This window comes from Mobula hypostoma, chromosome 10 (assembly GCF_963921235.1).
Source record: "Mobula hypostoma chromosome 10, sMobHyp1.1, whole genome shotgun sequence".
Taxonomy (NCBI): Eukaryota; Metazoa; Chordata; class Chondrichthyes; order Myliobatiformes; family Myliobatidae; genus Mobula; species Mobula hypostoma.
Window position 1 is genome coordinate 41290520 of NC_086106.1, and position 20459 is coordinate 41310978.

At 45.9% G+C, this 20459-nt stretch overlaps 1 protein-coding gene across 6 annotated transcripts in view; it reads right to left on the bottom strand.

The window, feature by feature from the left end:
- Positions 1-20459, bottom strand: part of LOC134352866 (protein FosB-like) — a 144684-nt gene that overhangs the window by 103219 nt on the left and 21006 nt on the right. The window contains exon 5 of one of the 6 annotated variants that reach the window (XR_010019486.1): positions 5291-5433. The exons of the other annotated variants lie outside the window; for them this stretch is intronic. The gene's annotated coding sequence lies outside the window, so the exon portion shown is untranslated. The remainder of the gene's footprint in view (positions 1-5290; positions 5434-20459) is intronic. 6 annotated transcript variants of the gene reach the window in all.

Genomic DNA, 20459 nt, shown 5'->3' on the forward strand with positions numbered 1-20459 from the left:
CTCCAGTGAGTATAGGCCCAGAGTCAACAAATGCTCCTTGTATGATAACCCTTTCATTCCAGGAATCGTTCTCGTGAACCTCCTCTGAACTCGCTCCAATGTCAGCACATCCTTGCTTTTATATTCTAGTCCTCTTGAAATGAATGCTAACATTGCATTTGCCTTCCTTACCAGTGACTCAACCTGCAAGTTAACCTTTAGGGAATTCTGCACAAGGACTCCCAAGTTCCTTTGCATTCAGATTTTTAGATTTCCTCCCTGTTTACAAAATAGTTCATGTCTTTATTCCTCCTATCAAAGTGCATGACCATACACATCCCTACACTATATTCCATCTGCCACTTTGCAAGTTTTCCCAATCTGTCTAAGTCCTTCTTCAGACTCCCTGCTTCATCAACGCTACCTACCCCTCCATCTATCTCCGTATCATCTGAAAAAACTTGGTCACAAAGCCATCAATTCCGCCATCCCTTAAGGAAACCATGCAGACTTTTACCTATTTTATCATGTGCCTCCAAGTACCCTGAGACCTCATCCTTAACAACTGACTCCAACATCTTCCCAACTACTGAGGTCAGGCTAACTGCCTATAATTTCTTTTATTCTGCCTCTCTGACTTCTTGAAGAGTGGAGTGATATTTGCAATTGTTCAGTCCTCCAGAACTATGCCAGAATCTAGTGCTTCTTGAAAGGTTATTACCAATACCTCCACAAACTCTTCCGCCACCTCTTTCAGAAGCCTGGGGTGTGGGCCAGATGACATGTCAACCCTCAGACCTTTCAGCCTCCCAAGCACCTTCTCCGTAGTAATAGCAACTGCACTTACTTCTGCCCTCTGTCACTCTAGAACTTCCAGCACACTGCTAGTGTCTTCCATTGTAAAGACTGATGCAAAATACTTACTTAGTTCGTCCTCTATTTCTTTGTACCCCCATTGCTACCTCTCTAGAATCATTTTCCAGCAGTTCAACATCCATTCTAACCTCTCCTTTACTCTTTATATATCTGAGAAAACTTTTGGTATTCTCTGTGATATTATTGGCTAGCTTACCTTCATATTTCATCTACTCTAACCTCACCTTTACTCTTTATATATCTGAGAAAACTTTTGGTATTCTCTGTGATATTATTGGCTAGCTTACCTTCATATTTCATCTACTCTAACCTCACCTTTACTCTTTATATATCTGAGGAAACGTCTGGTATTTTCTTTGATATAATTGGCTAGCTTACCTTCATATGTCATCTTTTCTCTAGTTATGGTTTTTTAGTTGCCTTCTGTCGATTTTTAAGAGCTTCCCAATCCTCTATCTTCCCACTAATTTTGCTCTATTATATAGTCATAGTCATACTTTATCATAGTCATACCCAGCACATTATGTGGTGGATGGGAGACATTGACCAAGATGGCATGCAACTTAAACAGCATCCTCTTTTCAGACACCACTGTGAGAGAGTCCAGTTCCATCCCCACAACATCACTGGCCTTACGAATGAGTTTGTTGATTCTGTTGGTGTCTGCTACCCTCCGTCTGCTGCCCCAGCACACAACAGCAAACATGATAGCACTGGCCACCACAGACTCGTAGAACATCCTCAGCATCGTCCGGCAGATGTTAAAGGACCTCAGTCTCCTCAGGAAATAGAGACGGCTCTGACCCTTCTTGTAGACAGCCTCAGTGTTCTTTGACCAGTCCAGTTTATTGTCAATTCATATCCCCAGGTATTTGTAATCCTCCACCATGTCCACACTGACCCCCCGGATGGAAACAGGGGTCACCGATACCTTAGCTCTCCTCAGGTCTACCACCAGCTCCTTAGTCTTTTTCACATTAAGCTGCAGATAATTCTGCTCACACCATGTGACAAAGTTTCCTACTGTAGCCCTGTTCTCAGCCTCATCTCCCTTGCTGATGCATCCAACTATGGCAGAGTCATCCGAAAACTTCTGAAGATGACAGGATTCTGTGCAGTAGTTGAAGTCCGAGGTGTAAATGGTGAAGAGAAAGGGAGACAAGACAGCCTCCTGTGGAGCCCCAGTGCTGCTGATCACTGTCGGACACACAGTGTTGCAAGCACACGTACTGTGGTCTGCCAGTCAGGTAATCAAGAATCCATGATACCAGGGAAGCATCCACCTGCATCGCTGTCAGCTTCTCCCCCAGCAGAGCAGGGCAGATGGTGTTATATGCCCTCTCTTTGGCTCTTATGTTGGCTTTGACTTCCCTTGTCAGCCACGGTTGCATCATTCTGCCTTTAGTATACATCTTCTTCTTAAGGATGTATTTATCCTGTGGCTTCTGAATTTCTCCCAGAATCTTCAGCCATTTCTGTTGGATTCTCCTTCCAATCAATTTGAGCCAGCTCCTCTCTCAAGCCTCTGTAATTCCCTTTACTCCACTGTAATACTGATACATCTGACTTTAGCTTCTCCCTCTCAAATTGCAGGGTGAATTCTCACTGCCTCCTCAGTATTCCTTTCCCTGAAGTGCCCTAATCAAATCCAGTTCATTACACAACACCCAATCCAGAATAGCTGATCTCTTAGTAGTCTCAAACACAAGCTGCTCTAAAAGGCCATTTTGTAGGCTTTCTATAAATTCCCTCTCTTGGGATCTAGCACTAACCTTATTTTCCCAATTGACCTACATATTAAAATCCCCCATGATTATCGTAACATTGTCCTTTCTACATGCCTTTTCTATCTCCCATTGTAATTTGTAGCCCATATCCTGGCCATGATCCGGAGGCTTGTATATAATTCCCATCGGGAGCATTTTTTATCCTTGCAGTTTCTTAACTCTACCCACAAATTGTACATGTTCCAACCCTATGTCACCTCTTTCTAAGAGGCCTCAGTCACACACTGAAAAGGCTCAAACCTGGCCCTGCCTATGTATCTCATTATCAGCGATGCTGACTGGCTGGACTTCCTGCTGCTTTGTGTGACTGTGCCTCAGAGGCAGCAACCATTCCTTGTTTATTGTTCAGCCATGTGGGTCCACACACAATCTGATGCTGGCACCTGGGTAATCACAACAAGCTGCGCGCGCGCGCGCGCACACACACACACACACACACACACACACACCCACCCACCCACAGAGGGAGTGAGGGGGAGAGAGAGGAGAGAGAGAGAGAGAGAGGGGGGAGAGGGAGGGAGAGAGAGAGGGAGAGAGAGAGAGAGGGGAGGGGGGGAGAGAGGGGGGAGAGAGAGGGGAGAGAGGGAGAGAGGGAGAGAAAGGGGGGGGGGGAGAGAGAGGAGAGCTCCAACAAAGTTTCAAATACATTTTTGTCAAAGTACATATATCAAATACAACCTTGAAATTCCTCTTCTTGCAGGCAGACACAAAACAAAGAAACACATTAAAAATCACACACAACAAAGACTGTCAAACACCCAATGTGTGAAACACACACCATACATACAGACACACTCATACACACACACAGACACACACACATACACACAGACACACAGACAGATGCATACACACAGACAAACATATACACATATATATACAGACACACAGAAACACAGACACATAGACACACACATATACACACACACAGACATACACATGAACATGAATACAATTCCCCTGGATTATCTTATAGAAGAGCTGGAGAAATGTCCCATGATTATACTGTTCATCATTCACACCAAAAATAGATTCCCTGGCCAGACACAGACACAGACACAGCTGTTGTGTGACTGTGATTCTGCTTCAAATACTACATTGGCTCGGAAGCACTTTGGGACATCCTCAGGTTGTGAATGGTGCTACACAAATGCAAGTAAAACTTCCTAACTCAAGAGGCCCTTTCGAAGTTCGAAGTAGATTTATTCCAGAAGTGCATGTGGTACATGCCACATATACAACCCTGAGATTCAATTTCTTTCAGTAAGCACAAGAAACACAAGAGAATCAATGAAAGACCATAAGAGGAGAATTAGGACATTCGACCCATTGAGTCTGCTCTGCTATTCCATCATGGCTGATTTATTATCCCTTTCAACCCCATTCTCCTGTCTTCTCCCCTTAACCTTAGACACCCTTATTAATCAAGAACCTATCAATCTCCACCTTAAATATATCCAATGACTTGGCCTGCACGGCCACCTGTGGCAATTAATTCCACTGTTTCACCACCCTCTGGTAAAGAAGTATTTCCTCATTTCTGTTCTAAATGGATGTCCCTCAGTTCCGAGGCTGTGCTCTCTTGTCCTAGACTCCCCTACCAGAGGAAACATCCTCTCCACATTCGCTCCATCTAGGTCTTTCATCATTAGATGGGTTTCAGTTAAATCCACCCTCATCCAGTGAGTACAGGCCCAGAGCCATCAAACGTTCCTCATATGTAAATCTTTTTATTCCTGAGATCATCCTTGTGAACCTCCTCTGGACTCTTCTCCAATGCCAGCACATCCTTTCTTAGATAAAGAGCCCATGTGGTCTGACCAGTACCTTATAAAGCCTCAGGATTACATTTTGCTTGTAATACTCCCTTCAAAATTAATGCTGACCATATTTGCCTTTCTTACCACTGACTCAACCTGCAAGTTAACCTTTAGGGAATCCTGCACAAGGACTCCCAAGTCCTTTGGCACATCTGAGTTTTGCATTTATCCCCCATTTAGAACATAGTCCACACCTTTATTCCTTCTGTCAAAGTGTATGACTATGCACTTCCCTATACTATATTCCATCTGAAACTTCTTTACCCATTCCCCCAGTTTGTCAAAATCCTTCTACAGACACACTGCTTCCTCAACAGTACCTGTCCCTCTGTCTGTGTAGCATCATATCATCCACAAACATGGCCACAAAGTTATCAATTCCTTCATCCAAATCATTGACATATAACATGAAAAGAAGTGGTCCCAATACTGACCCCTGTGACACACCAGTAGTCACCAGCAACCAACCAGAAAAGGCTCCCGGTATTCGCACTCTTTGCCTCCAGGCCAATAGCCAATCTTCTATCTGTGCTAGTGCCCGCTAATACAAAGAATAGAAGAAAGACCTCACTGAACTGGGTGGATAAACAACCAATGTGCAAAAGAAAACAAACTGTGAAAGAAAAAAAAATATTAAAAATAAACAAGCAATAAATATCGAGAGTATGGGATGAAGAGTCTTTGAAAGTGAGTCCAGAGGTTATGGGAAAGGTTCAGTGATGGGGTGAGTGAAGTTGAGTGAAGTTATCCCTCTGGTTCAAGAGCCTGATGGCTGAGGGGTAATATCTGTTTGTGAACCTGGTGTTGTGGGTCCTGAGACTCCTGTACCTTCTTCCTGATGGCAGCAGTGACAATAGAGCTTCATCTGGGTAGTGAGATGATGGATGCTGCTTTCCTGTGACAGTGCTCTTTGTAGATGTGCCCAATAGATTCCTTCAGTGAGCAGAGTTCTCACCTCCGCGATAGCTGATCTGTAGGAGAGATGAGAGCACAAATTTCCAGGCTGGTGCTCAAGGGCCAGTTCTGAGAGGGTGCTGCCCTCACAGGAGTGCTATTTTTGGATACAACATTACATCAAAGGCTATCAGCTCTATTTGGTAGGTGTAAAATAAGTTCTGACACTGTAGAGGGGCAGGGAGCTCTCCCTTATGTCAGAGTCATTATTTAGCCGTTAACCAATAGCACAAAAATAGTAGAATTATCATGGTGACATTGTACTTGTGGGGACTGGCTTTGCACTCGTGTTTCTAACATTACACAGCAGCAATGCTGAAATTCAAAAAAATTACAGTGTCTGCAGAAGCTGGAAATCTAGAGTAACACACTGAAAGTTCAAAGATTCAAAGTAAATTGTTTATATAATTTTTTTTGATGTTTACTCTTTCAGCAAGATGAACAGTAAAAGGCCTGAGTCTATTACAGCTCGGGTACTCTGGAATTTCCAGTTCAATTCCGGTGCCATTCTGTAAGGAGTCTGTACATCCTCCCCGTGGAATGTGTGGGTTTTCTCCGAATCCTCTGGTTCCCCCTCCCCCAACCCCACCGCAGTCCAAAGAGGTACTGGGTAGGTTAATTGATGATTATAAATTGTGCTGTGGTTAGGTTAGGGTTAATTGGGTTTGTCAGGGGTTACTGGGATGGCGAGGCTCGAAGGGCGGAAGGACCCACTCTGCACTGTATCACTAAGTAAATAATTAAACAAAAAGCCCATTTACCATTGCTCTGACCCCACATTGTGCACTCAGGGGTCGACCAATTACTGGGGCTGGAGTCACATGTACACTGAAGGACAGTGGGGATAGTTTCCTGAAGGATATTAGTGAATTAATTGAGATTCTTTTGCAGAATCTGTCACCATGACTGATGTATTGTTTAATTAGTTTAATTAGTGAAATTTGAGTTCCCTCGTTGCCATGGTGAGATTTGAACTCAAGTCCTCAGATGCTTGCTTTGACTGTTGGGTTTCTGTCACACTACATGTAAGACCAGTCTGTCAATCTATATCACTGTCTTCTGTCCAGTATCACCTGACTTCTAGCAAGCTGCGTCCCTACCCTCGCCTGGATTGGTCCTGTGCAACGCACACAAAATGTTGGTGGAACTCAGCAGGTCAGGCAGCATCTATGGAAATGAATAAACAGTCAACATTTCGGGCCAAGACCCTTCTTCTGGACTGGAAAAGAAGGGGGAATAGGCCAGAGTAAAAATGTGGGGGGAGGGGAAGGAGGACAATCTAGAAAGTGATAGGTGAAGCCTGATGGATGGGGAAACAGGATGAAGTAAGAAACTGAGAGAGGATAGGGGAAGAACTAAAGGGCTTAAGAAGGAATCTAATAGGAGGGGACAGTGGATGTTAGTGTGTGTTGCTCAAAGTTTCCAGCAACAACAGAATCTCTTGTGTTGACATGGAAGATAAGTTTTTCACTGTATGTGACATGTTGTTTTGATTGTGACAGGTTCAGTAAAGTAACGCAGCTGTTAACATAATGCTGTTACAGCACCAGCAACCAGTGTTCAACTCCATCACGACCACATGGGTTTGCTCTGGGTGCTTTGGTTTTCTCCCACATCCCCAAGACACAGTCTAACGATTGTGCTGGGGGCAGCCCACAAGTGTCAGCATGCTTCTGGCACCAACATAGAATGTCCATGACACACTAACCCTAACTATGTCTTTGGAATGTGGGAGGAAACTGGAGCATGCAGGGAGGACCCATGTGGTAACAACAAGAATTCCCTTGAACCCCTTGTTGTCATTGTAAAGCATTATGGTGCTATGTTGCCATGCCATTCAGTGCCACATGTAGTAAGACCTGATTTGGCATGCCATCCAGACAGATCAATGCTTGGAATGGTACAAGGAAACACCCGTAGCTTTCCACTTGGGACCTTGTTATTGACCTTACTGAAGGTCAACTACGTCAGTCGTATTGACATCATCAATGTATTACAGTATGTTACTGCTTGGAAAGATTCAGTTGGCCAAAAAAAGAAGTAATACTGACTATCACTGATTAGTCCATCTTGCCAAGTATCGATTAATCCTGTCCTTCAGAATTCTGTCCAAGAAATTTCCTAACCCTGACATTAGTGTAATGCCCTGGTTCATATGTTTTTCTGTTATGCTGTATGTATTTCATTTTCTGCTGTTCTGTGAGAGCTGCTTGTTTGGGTTATTGTTGAAGATAACAGATGAGGAGAAATGTGTGCCATCCAATTAGGATGATCGAATTAAAGGGAGCTTTCTCCTGTGCATACTTTCTGGGAGGAGAGGAATGAAGGCGAGAGTGCTGAATGGGAGGCCAAGTTTCCTGTAGCTGGGGGTGGAGACTTCAAAGACAGCATCCTCTCATTTCTGCAGAGCAAGGAGAAAGTGGAGCAAGCTTTCTGAAAACATTGTCCAGTCACCCTGTGTTCCGAGCTGCCTTTGAGGAAGTGTGTGGCCGCACTGGGCTGGATGATGAGCATAAGTGAGGGACTGTGTGGTTCACTCAGTCAAAACCAGTTGTGTTTTGGCCTGGGGAAGCAGCGAGGGTGATGGGAAACCCCAAATTTCCCGGAATGCCTGAGGGTGAGGCCCTATCAGTGGATGCTCCGAAAGACCATGAGGAGGAGTCGGGCGTGCCTGCTGGGGTACTGGTGAGGCCCAAACTGCAGAAGCCCTCCCTCGGTTGTACAGGTGAATAGGATGGCAGTGATTGTCAGGAACACTACAATGAGGGAGGTCACCCTCAGGCGGAAGACGCCAATGGCACACCTCTTCCCAGTGATGGTAATGTCTAGTATCCCTGTCAGACAAGCCAGGGAAAAGAGAAAAGTTGACTGTCGAGTCATTCAACTTTGGGGACTCCCCAGTTCCTATGGGTTGATAAGAGGAAATGTTGAAGCTGGAAGGTATTTTTTCTACTGATGAGTTTGATGTGGGTTGTTCCAAGAGCACTCACCACACCACCTGGGTGACCGAAGACACCCCATTCAGAGAAAGGTCGCGGCGACTGGCACCTGCAGAGGTGGAGAACATCTGGCAGCATCTGCGGAAGTTGTAGGAAGCTGGGATCATCACTGAGTCCAGAAGCCCTTACGCATCTCCAATAGCAGTGGCCAGGAAGAAGAATGGGAAGGTATGGACGTGTGTGGACTATCAGGCTCTGAATGGGCATACAGTCCCTGACTGGTATGCAGTCCTGAGAGTTGAGGATGTGCTGGCCTGCCTGAGTGGTGGGACATGGTTCAGTGTGCTGGACTTGAGGAGTGAGTATTACCAGGCACCCATGATTGAGGCTGATAAAGAGAAGACTTATCTGAAGTATGTGTCTGATATGACAAGGGAGCTGAAAAAGGCTTATAACCATATAACCATATAGCAATTACAGCACAGAAACAGGCCATCTTGGCCCTTCTAGTCCATGCCGAACTCTTACTCTCACCTAGTCCCACCAACCTGCACTCAGCCCATAACCCTCCATTCCTTTCTTGTCCATATATCTATCCAATTTAACTTTAAATGACAACATCGAACCCGCCTCAACCACTTCTGCTGGAAGCTCGTTCCACACAGCTACCACTCTCTGAGTAAAGAAGTTCCCACCCATGTTACCCCTAAACTTTTGCCCTTTAACTCTCAACTCATGTCCTCTTGTTTGAATCTGCCCCACTCTCAATGGAAAAAGCCTATCCACGTCAACTCTATCTATCCCCCTCATAATTTTAAATACCTCTATCAAGTCCCCCTCTCAATCTTCTACGCTCCAAAGAATAAAGACCTAACTTGTTCAACCTAACTTATAAATTAGCTGAGGCCGTGGCTGCCAAGCAGAATCAAGGAAATAAGAGGAGGTTTGATCAAAAGGTGAGGTTCTCCCTACTCATGCCAGAGACCGAGTTCTCATAAGGAATTTGGGACTACCTGGGAAGCATAAGTTGGCTGATCGCTGGGCAGCTACACCCCATGTGGTGGGGAGTCAGATGTCAAACGTACCAGTTTTCTGGGTGAAATCAGAAGATGGGAATGGGCCTGTCAAGATCCTCCCTCTGTACAAGAGGAGCATGTTGACCTAGAGCCTGACCTGGACCCTACACCTAGTAAGAGGACTCTGCGGTGACGTGTAAAGACTGAAGGACCAGCGGCAGGAGAGATTAGACTGGCTCCCGCCCCTGAATGGAATACGGACTCGAAGGATGAGGAAATGGGGGCGTGGTATATGTTGCCTTTCACTAACCCCCCGGTAATTGAGGAAGAAATTCCCAACCTTTCTCACACTCAGGCAGGTGAAATGGGTGGCAGGGGAATTCGCAGTGCTCAGGCAGGCTTGCAGCTGGACTGCGAAGGGGGTGAAGCTGAGCTCAGCCAAGTGGCAGAGAGATCCAAGTTGCAGGAGGGCACGAGTGATAGACGGGAGAGGCCTCGCCATGTAGACCAGAAATATCTCAAGGAATGTCTGAAACTGAAGAAGTAGATTATGGGATAAGAATCAAGAGACCTCCAGATAGGCTGGCCTATGTAGCACTGGGAGAACAGAGTGCTACGGCTATCCCCTTAGTGAGATATGTCACTACTCCTTACAAATGGATTGGAGATGCTGACATCACGAAATTCCTTTGAAAGTGGTGTTACAAAGTGACGAGGACATGAGTATTTGTGGTGGGGTGGGGGGAAAGAGTGTATTGCCCTGGTGCATATTTTTACCGTTATGCTCTATGTACAGTATTTTATTTTGGCAGTTCTGTAAGAGCTGCTTGTTTTGAGCTTGCAAACAACAGGAATTCTGCAGATGCTGGAAATTCAAGCAACACACATCGGGTCTCGGCCTGAAACTTTGACTGTACCTCTTCCTGTAGATGCTGCCTGGCCTGCTGCGTTCACCAGCAACTTTGATGTGTATTGCTTGTTTTGAGCTTGTTCCATTTCAGCTTGTTTGGGTTATTGAAGATAAGGGATGATGTGGAACGTGTGCCATCCAATTCGTGGGAGGTTTTCTTTGGTGAGGGACAATAAGGATGGTCGTGTGTATTTTTTTCGGTAGGAGGTGAATAGAGAAGACACTGGGGAGAACTGGTCATAGCATATGATCCAGTGGGAGACTTGTTTGTTTGAGATGGATTGTGAGCGACGTTCGGAAGGTGGTGTGTAACTTAGAATGGACCCTTTTCTTTTTGTTATTCTTTACTAACCCTTTATAAATTTAATTCTTTTAATCGCATGCAATGTACTGTCAGTTATTTCATGGCACTAATTTGTAACAGGGTAGCAAATTACACAGCATTCACACAAACCAGGGGTTGGGTTGGGAGAGTTCATCAATTTTACGAGTTTGGTGGGGCCGGAGAATGTCTTCCCAACACCTACACAGCCAAGGAAACCAGGGGTTTCATTGTGGGGGCTCGTCCAGGATCAATTTCGTTGGATGCTGTGTGATTGCCCTGAGCATTGATCCAGTGGGTTGTGTGTTTAAGTCTGTGTTAACTATTGTTTGGTAAAGTGATTATGTTACGTGATTACGGATGCTGCCAGAGTTGAGTGGTGGTGTGAATCCACGGAGTTACTGGTAACAAATGCGTGTGTATTGATTGGGGTAGATATTTATATTGCTGACGACTTGCCATTTTGAACTTTAAGTACATTTAAAGCTGTAGGAGCAGTTATGATTGTGGTGCGGAGGTTTGATAAAATGGCTGGTCCAGACTTTGCTTTAGTTCAGACTAGCACTAACGTAACAGCAGTGGAACTGCCTGGTATTGGGGCCCCGGGAGGGGGGGCATGGACTGTCCATACTTTCCTGGGAGGAGGAAAGTGTAGCGGAGTGGGCTGTATCGCAAGTCGAGTCTCCGGTAGCTGGGTTTGGAGACTTCAAAGACAGGTTGCTCTTGTTTCTGCGGAGTGAGGGGAAGGAGTGGCCTGATTTGAAATGTCCAATGAGTGTCCCAGTGAAGAGTGAGACTTGTGAGTTGGTATCAGCTGAATAAATGGCCCAGTGCCCAGGCAGAGGGTCCTAGCTATCGAAAGCTGCGAGTGTTCTCTGGGGTGAAGCCCACCCCACACCCTGCCGAGGGGAAAGAGGAGTAGGAGACTTGGGCGGAGCAGACTTCTCAGTTGCTGGATGAGTGGCAGTGATCTGATGACATAAGAAGACAGCGATTGGTTGAAAGTTTGAAGCAGTCGACTGCTGACGTAGTGAGAGCTGTAAAGACACAGAACCCCTTTGCTACTTAGTCAGGCTTCATACAAGCGCTAGGGTGCGACGGGAAGCCCAATGGAGCTTATGACAGGGTTTAAGAACATGTTTCAGGAGAAGGGGAAGAAGTTTTCTGCCTACATTTTTCGGCTGGAGAGGCAGCTAAATTGCTTGCGGTGTAGAGGTGCCATTCAAATGGCTGAGGTGAATCAATTAAGTGTGCATGAAGGGCTGGACAGGGATGAAGAGTGGGAGAGCTTTCCTGCCCCGGGAGTGAAAGCCATGTGCCAGTTTGCCATCACGGTGAAGGCAGAGGGAAGGCAAGGGCAGGATCAAGTAGATCAATTGGGAGCTTCTGATGACGCCATTCCACAAGTTTACTGTAACCACACTACTCTGAAAACAAACCAGTTGCTGGAATTGAGTCCTGGGGAAGTGGCAGCTGCTCAGCGAGATGACCCATTTGGGCAGTGGTCGAAAAGGGAGACGTGGCCCAAGTGGAGGAGACGAAACACACTGCGGTGCCTCCATTACTGAGAGAATGGCCCAGATTGGAGTTGAGGAACCAGATCCTATACTGGGTCACATCGCTTCCAGACTGGCCTCGGCATTCTCAGCTGGTTCTGCCTGAGAAGTTTCGGAGGATTGTGTTGAAGTCACTTCATGATGATTCCGGCCATTTGGTGTCAAGATCTATGGATTGCTCAAAGATCGGTTCTACTGGCCCCAAATGAAGCCAGAGGTTGAAGAACACTGTAATTTTGTGCATTTGATGCATATGGAGGAAGATGCTGCCTACGAGGGCCGCTCTGTTGTCCCACTTGCAGAGTGCGGGGCCCCTTGACCTGGTGTGTATGGATTTCTTATCAATAAAGACAGATGCCTGCAACATGGCGAATGTTTTAGTCATCACGGATCACACCAGATATGCGCAAGCTTTCCCTACCAAGGATCAGAGGGCATCCACGATGGCCAAAGTGTTATGGGAGAAGTATTTCATTTATTATGGCTTCCCCAGGCGGATCAGGGTCGGGATTTCGAGAGTAGGCTCATACATGAGTTACTGGGCATGCTCGGAGACGAGAAGTCGGGGACTACTCCTTATCACACGCAGGGTGATCCCCAGCCCGAGAAGTTTAATCAGACCTTGGAGATCAGCAAAAAGAACAAGTGGAGTCAATATATTGGACATCTGTACACGAAATGAAGCTACCAGGTACTCGCCATATTATCTGACGTTTGGGCGTGAGGCGAAGTTGCCCATCGACCTTTGTTTTGGGACTGGCGAGGAAGACCTACCACTGAAGACTTATTTGAAGTATGTGATTGATATGAGAAGCGAGCTGAAAGAGGCTTATGAATTAGCTGAGGTCGTGGCTGCCAAGCAGAATCAAGGAAATAAGAGGAGGTTTGATCAAAAGGTTAGGTTCTCCCAACTAAGGCTGGGAGACCGAGTCCTCAAAAAGAATTTGGGACTACCTGGAAAGCATAAGTTGGCTGACTGCTGGGTGGCTATGCCCCATATAGTGGTGAGTCAGAAGTCAAACGTTCCAGTTTTCTGGGTGAAATCAGAAGATGGGAATGGGCCTGTCAAGATTCTCCATTGGAACCACCTTCTCTCTCTGGACAAGAGGAGCATGTTGACCCAGAGCCTGACCTGGACCCTACACCTAGTAAGAGGACTCTGCGGTGACGTGGAAAGACTGAAGGACCAGCAGCAGGAAAGATTAGATCGGCTCCCGCCTTTGAATGGGATACGGACTCGGAGGATGAGGAAATTGGGGTGTGGTATATGCTGCCTTTTGCTAACTCCCCACTAATTGAGGAAGAGATTCCCAACCCTTCTCACACTGAGGCAGGTGAAATCGGGGGGACTATCTGTGGACAGGCCGGTTTGCAGCTGGACCACGAAGGTGGGGCTGGGCTCTAAAGTAACTGGGAATGAAGCTGAGCTCAGCCCAGTGGCAGAGGGACCTGATTTGCCAGAAGTCACGAGTAATAGACTGGGGGAGGCCTCACCATGCAGACCAGGAGTAACCCAAGGAGTGTCTGAAAATGAAGAAGTAGATGATGGGATAAGGAGGTCTCAAAGAGCCAGGGGATCCCCAGATAGGCTGGCCTATGTAGCACTGGGGGAACAGAGTGCTATGGCTATCCCCCTAATGAGATATGTCACTACCCTTCACAAATGGATTGGAGGTGCTGACCATGAAATTCTTTTGAAAGCAGCGGTATTAAGATGAGGTGACAAATTATTTCAAGGTCATGAGGACAGACTATTTCGGTGGGGGCAGAGTGTAATGCCCTGATTCATATTTTTACCGTTACGCTGTATGTATTTCATTTTATCATATTTTGTGCGAGCTGCTTATGTTTGTGTTATTATTGAAGATAAGAGATGAGGAGAAATGTCTGCCATCCAATTAGGATGGTTGGATCAAGGGGAGGTTTCTCTGGTGAGGGACACTAAGGTTGGGCTTGGGGCTTTTGTTCGGGGGGAGATGAAGAGAGAAGACGCTGGGGAGAACCGGTCATAGCATACGATGGGTGGGAGACTTATTTGTTCGAGATGGATTGCGAGTGATGTTTGGAAGGTGGTGTGTGCTTTCACGTTGACCGAGGGCCCAGCCCACGAGTCAGAGAAGTTCAAGGTGAGCTCCAACTTGTGCACACATTTGACTGCTTATTTAGAATGGGCCCTTTTCTTTTTGTTATTCTTTACTAACCCTCTAGTTGAGACTCAGAAATATAATTCCTTTAATCGTATGCAATGTACTGTCAGTTATTTCGTGGCATTAATTTGTAATGGGGAGCAACTTGAACCATCTCTCCTCGACACCCACAATCCCATTCAGGGATGCAAGTAGGAGGTACCTCTATGGGCTGCTGCTCCACACCCTCCACTTCCTAGCCCTTGTCCACCGTCCCCGACACACCATGGCAGTCGGTCTTTCCACCTGGAGGTGAGGGGGATCCCCAATGGAAGTCCCTTTATGAGGGAGGTTTTCCCATGCATCTTGGGGATCTGGAGTGGAGGCTGCTGAATAGAGCAGTGCCTTGCAATACATTCTTCAGTTTGTACACGGATCTCCCAGCCGCGTGTCACTTCTGCCGGCTGGAGGAGACCGTGTACCACATGTACATGGAGTGTGCGAGGCTGCTGCCCCTTTTTGCGTATCTGTGTGGGCTGCTTCTTGCCTTCTGGTTGCATTTTAGCCCCACCCTATTTATATAAGGTCATCCAGTAAGGAGGGGGGCATGGAGGGATGAGGATGTCCTTATCAACTTGCTCCTAGGGCTGGCGAAAACAGCCATCCGTGGGTCTTGGAAACAGGTGGCAGGAGGATCTGCCTGGGCAGACTGCCTAGCAATGTTTAGGGGGAATGTTCGTGCCCAGGTAAACATTGAGAAGGAACACGCGCAGTCCACGGCGACCTTAGAGGTGTTCCGGGACCGTTGGGCTCCACGGGGGGGGGGGGTTAGTGCCATCATTGATAGAGATGGAAACATTTTGATTTAATGTGTGTTGTCTATTTGTAGTGAAGTAATTGTGTTAGTCACTGTATTGTATATATAGCACTGAATTGGTAATAAAGATATTTTGTTAAGAAAAGAGTGTCTTCCCTGGACTTATGCGGCCAAGGAAACCAGAGTGTTTTATTAGATTTACAGGCCTTTAGCTAGCTGAGGTTTTATCTCTGTTGCTCTGTATCTTCAGTCACCTGACACCTCATCTGTGACCGGTGCAGACTTAAAAATCTCTTTCAGGACCCCAGTGATCTTCTTGATGCCTTTGCTAAAGTCCATCCTGAGACCTGATATTCACCTACTATTACTGCTAACATGTTCTAGAACTTCTTACAGTAACACAAACAAAATGCTGGAGGAACTCAGCTGGTCAGGCAGCACCTATGGAAATGAATCAGCAATTGGTGTTTCAGGCTGAGACTCTTCGTCAGGACTTGGCCCAAAACACCAACTCTTTATTCCTTTACATCGATGTTGCTTGAGCTGCTGAGTTCCTCCAGCATTTTGTGTGTGTTACTCTGGATTTCCAGCTTTTGTGTTCCAGAGCTTCTCAGGCTACCCTCCCTGTTATTGTTTTCCCTTGTTCTACCTCAATGCTCTGGTGTAATCATCTGATCTGTATGAATAGTAGCGGAGATAAGCTTTTCACTGTATCTCAGTATATGTGACAATAATAAACCAATTCCAATTCTCTTGGATTTCTTGGATACAAAATGCAGGAAAGACTCAGGTTCGATGGTTAGCCTGTCCAGTGCCTAACCAGACTTAGTCTGGCCATAACTAACTGCACTGATACTGCGTTGTTGTATGAAAATATTAACCAGGTTATGCCTGGATGTGGAGGTAAAAACTGAATCAGTTTGCCCAGCCACATTTTGAATACGATGCAACCATGTGTGTTCTAGTGTGCACCCCTGATGTACTGAGCACATTTACAAAGAGCACTGCCACAAGAAAGCAACGTCCAGCATCAAGGACTCCTACCATCCAGGCCATGCTGTCTTCTCACTGATGGCTTCAGGAAGGAGATACAGGAACCTCAGGACCCACACCACCAGGTTCAGAAACGGTTATTATCTTTCAATCAGCAAACTTCATAACGCACACAAAATGCTGGAGGAACTCAGCAGGCCGGGCAGCATTTATGAAAAAAAGTACAATTGACGATTCAGGCTGAGGCCCTTCAAAAGGACCCTTGAGTCCCGCTGAAGGGCCTCGGCCCGAAACACCAACTGTTTACTCTTGCTGCCTGGCTGCTGAGTTCCTCCAGCATTTTGTGTGTGTTGCTTGGATTTCTAGCATCTGCAGATTTTCTCTTGTTAAGGAAAACTTCACTTGCCTTAACACTGACTGATTCCACAACCTATGGAACCCTTTCAAGGACTCTACAACTCACATTCTCAGATCGATTGATTGATTTATCTATTGATCTCTCTCTTTATTTATTATTAGTTTTTTTGTCTACTTTTGCACGTTGGTTGTTTATCAGTCTTTGTGCATCATTTTTTATTGATTCAATTGTATTTCTTTGTTCTACTGTGAATGCCCGCAAGAAAATGAATATATGGTGTATGTACTTTGTTAATAAATTTGCTTTGAACTTAAATGGTTAACACCTTATCCCAGAGAACAGGAGCATCCACCCTAATCAAGATGGGGTTCCAGTTGGAATAAACACAGTTAAACCTGGTGCACCCCAGTTGCAGTGGAGGAGAAATCCCTTCCCCAGTACTTAATTAAGAATAAATTCCTTCCCCAGTGAGTGAACTTCTGTCTCAATAGGTGAACTCGACCCCATTAAGAGCTAATTTACTTCCTTTGAAACGTAGAAGAACCTGGAGGATCTCTGAAATAGTGGATGTAGAGAGAATGTTTCCTCTTTGGGGGGAAAAGGGGTCACTGTTTAAAAATATGGGATCCTTCATTTAGTATAAATATCAGTTATTTGTTTTGCACTGGTCATGAGTCCATGGGTCACTTCCTCAATGGGCAGAAGTAACATTTCTGAATGTTGTAAAGGCAGATGTGATAAGTTCCTGATGAGAAAATGGGTGAAAGGGCACTGGGGACAGATGGAAGTAGTCATAAAAAGATCCAGGCCTTCAGCACTCTGAGTCCATACTGACCTTCAATCATCAATTATGCTGATCCATATTGATCTTAATTATTATTCTCAACAGATGTGGAGTGGAATTTACAATCAGGCTCCTGTAATCTCACTGAGTGATGAAGCTGAACTTAGGGGTGGATGGAAGAAGCTGCAGAGAATAGTGGATGCTGCCCAGTGAATCAAGGGCTCATCCCTCCCCACCGTCAGTAGGCACTGCTTCAGGAAGGCAACATCTATCATCAAAGATCCCCACATCTGAGCCATGTCATCTTCTCACAGTTCCCATCAGGCAGCAGGTACAGAAACTTGAAATCCTGCACCACCAGGTTCAAAAACAGCTACTTCCCTTCAACCAATGGGATCTTGAACTAAAGTGCACAAGCCTGATCACTATTTCGGGAAAGCAACTCTATAACCTCTGTACTATAAAGAACTTTTTTGTTCTACTTGTATTCTTTCTTCTACAATTTTGCGTAATTTATATTTTTTCCTGTAAACGTTGTGTGATGGTGATGCTGTGCATACCCTGGTGAGAATTATGTCCCTAGCGCACTCAAGGTGAGCTGCACCTCCTCCCCTTCCATGTTCCCACTGAGTGTCAGGCTTGGTGCATTGACCCTTTGACCCAGTAAGAGTGGTCTGTCTTCCCCAGAGAGAAGCTAACCCGGTAAGAGTAGCCCACTTCCCTACTGAGCAGGATTTCTACCGATGCAAGAGTGAACCCCAGTCAGAATGGGAGTAAACACCAATCACAGGGGGCTTGAACCCCCTTCTCCAAAAGATCAAAGCTCTACCCAGCTGAGAGTGAACCCTCTCCCCAAGTAAACAGCGAGTAGTACTCCAGTGAGAAGATGTCACTGGGGAGTGAGAGGTGGTGAGAACTGAGGGAGTGGAAGGGAGAGTGACAGACGGATTGAGTGAGACATGTGGCTGTTCAGGGTCTGGTCTGCCCATGCATGACTAGATCACATTTCCTGAGTAACTGCACTGTAGTCCCCTGTAATCTCAGTAGATGGCACCAGTTGTCCAATTTCCCCATAAGACATGGGAACAATTAGGCAATTCAGCCCATCGAGGCTGATTCACCATTCCATCATGGCTGCTTTATTAACCCTCTCAGCCCCTTGCGTTATCTACATAACCTTTGATGACCTGACTAATCAAGAACCTATCAACCTCTGTTTTAACTATACCCAATGACTTGGCCTCCACAGCTGTCTGTAGCAATGAATTCCACAGATTCACTATCCTCTGGTTAAAGAAATTCCTCCTCATCTTGTTTCTCAATGGATGTGCCTATGTAGGAGCTTCTCATGTGTTCCTGGTGTGTCTGGCTATGCCACCACCATGTGCACTCATCACTCTCTGTGCTGGGATACTGGCCTTTGACAGCCACCCTGTACTTTCCTCCCAACAACTTAAAATTAAAGAGCTCTTCTTGGGCTTCCATCCGGGTACAGGTATTAATTTTGACCGAGGTTTCAGTGACAGGCACAGCCATCTTCGTCAGGGGTGGTGCCCACGTGTCCAGTCTGGCGGTGTTTGTGCCCCCATCGTCTGTCCCTCCTGGTTGTTTGGTCCTCATCCAGTCGGCTTTCCGCTGCCCCACCTTGTTTGCAGTCGGGTTCTAGTCTTATTTACAGCGAGACCTTCGTTTTTGTTAAAATATGTTTTCTTCTAGTTTTATTTTAATGGCTTCCTTGCTCTAGGTGAGAACTGAAGTTCGATTGTGGATGGGGTGGGGCGGTGGAGACCTGGTTGGATGGGGGCTGACCGGATGGAGGGGGTGTAGGTGCAACCGGACTGGGCATCGACCGTTGTGGGGATGGCAGTTTGTCGATGCCTGTGCCCGGCGGGAGGCCTGAGAAGAGTTTATTCATGATTACTGGGAAAGCACGAGATCCTTTCTCACCTTAAAATTATGCCCTCTGGTATTTGCCATTTCCTTGCTGGGGAACAAGTCTCTGGCTATACACTCAATTTGTGCCTCTTATTACCCAGTACACCTCCATCAAATCACCTCTGATCCTCCTTTGCTTCAAAGAGAAGGATCCAGTTTCTTCATCCTATCCTGACAGCACATGCTCTGTAATCCTGGTAAATCTCTGCATTAGTCGGGGGGATTGAGCTCAAGTGCCGTGAGGCAATGTTGTTGTTCTATAAGACCCTGGTTAGTCCTCATTTGGAGTACTGTGTTCACTTGGGGTTGCCTCATTATAGGAAGCTGAAGAAAGAGTGCAGAGGAGATTTACCAGGATTGTGCTGTAGGTTTTCTATGCTTCTATTCTGAGATTGTGCCCTCTGGTCCTTGACTATCAGAAGCATCCTCCCCACATTCACTCTATCTCAGCCTTTCAATATTCGATAGATTTCAATGAAATTCCCTCTCATTCTTTTAAACTCCAGTGAGTACAGGTCCAGACCTATCAAATGCTCCTCTAATATTAATCCTTTCATTCCTGGGATCATTCTTGTGAAACTCCTCTGGACCCTCTCCAATGCCAGCACATCATTTCTTAGATAAGAGGCCCAAAACTGCTCATAATACTCCAAGTGCGGTCTGACCAATGCCTTATAATGTCTCAACATTACATCCTTGCTTTTATAGAAACATAGAACACTACAGCACAGAAAACAGGCCATTCGTCCCTTCTAGTCTGTGCCGAAACATTATTCCGCTAGTCTAGTTCTCTTGAAATGAACTCTAACATTGCATTTGCCTTGCTTACCACCAACTCAACCTGGAAGTCAACTTTAAGGAAATACTGCACAAGGACTCCCAAGGCCCTTTGAACCTCTGATTTCTGAATTTGCTCTCCATAGTCAATATCATTTAATATCAGAGTCTGTATACAATATACAATCTTAACGTTGTATCCTGGATAATGAACTATCTAACTGGCAGACCACAGTTTGTGTAGTTTCAGAGTTGTCAGACATGGCTATAAGCAGCATTGGGGCACTCTTCCTTTTACCCTGTGTATGTGAGTGCGTGGAATGGGCTGCTGGCGATGGTGGTGGAGGCGGATATGATATTTTCTAAGAGACTCCTGGATAGGTACATGGAGCTTAGAAAAATAGAGGGCTATGGGTAACCCTAGGTAATTTCTAAGGACATGTTTGCACCGCATTGTGGGCTGAAGGGCCTGTATTGTGCAAAGTTCATGACTATAGCCTTCCTCACACA